We start from the raw sequence: 223 nt of genomic DNA on the forward strand, positions 1-223 counted from the left end.
GCTAGTGCCTTCAACGTAAGTAATCCAACCACAGACGGCATTTTTATCTTCAGGTTTCGTACCTTGCACTTTTGCACATTCCTCGGTTTTTTTGCCTCACCACACTTATCTATTGTTGTTCCTGCAGCTCCTTCTGCTGTTCCTACTGCTGTTTTTTCTTTTCCAGGCTTAGGTGTGCATCCCTTGTCTTTATCATAATTGCAGTGTTCGCTTGGGCATTCTT

The sequence above is a fragment of the Trypanosoma equiperdum genome (genome assembly GCF_001457755.1).
Source record: "Trypanosoma equiperdum strain OVI genome assembly, contig: ctg_1708, whole genome shotgun sequence".
Lineage (NCBI taxonomy): Eukaryota > Euglenozoa > Kinetoplastea > Trypanosomatida > Trypanosomatidae > Trypanosoma > Trypanosoma equiperdum.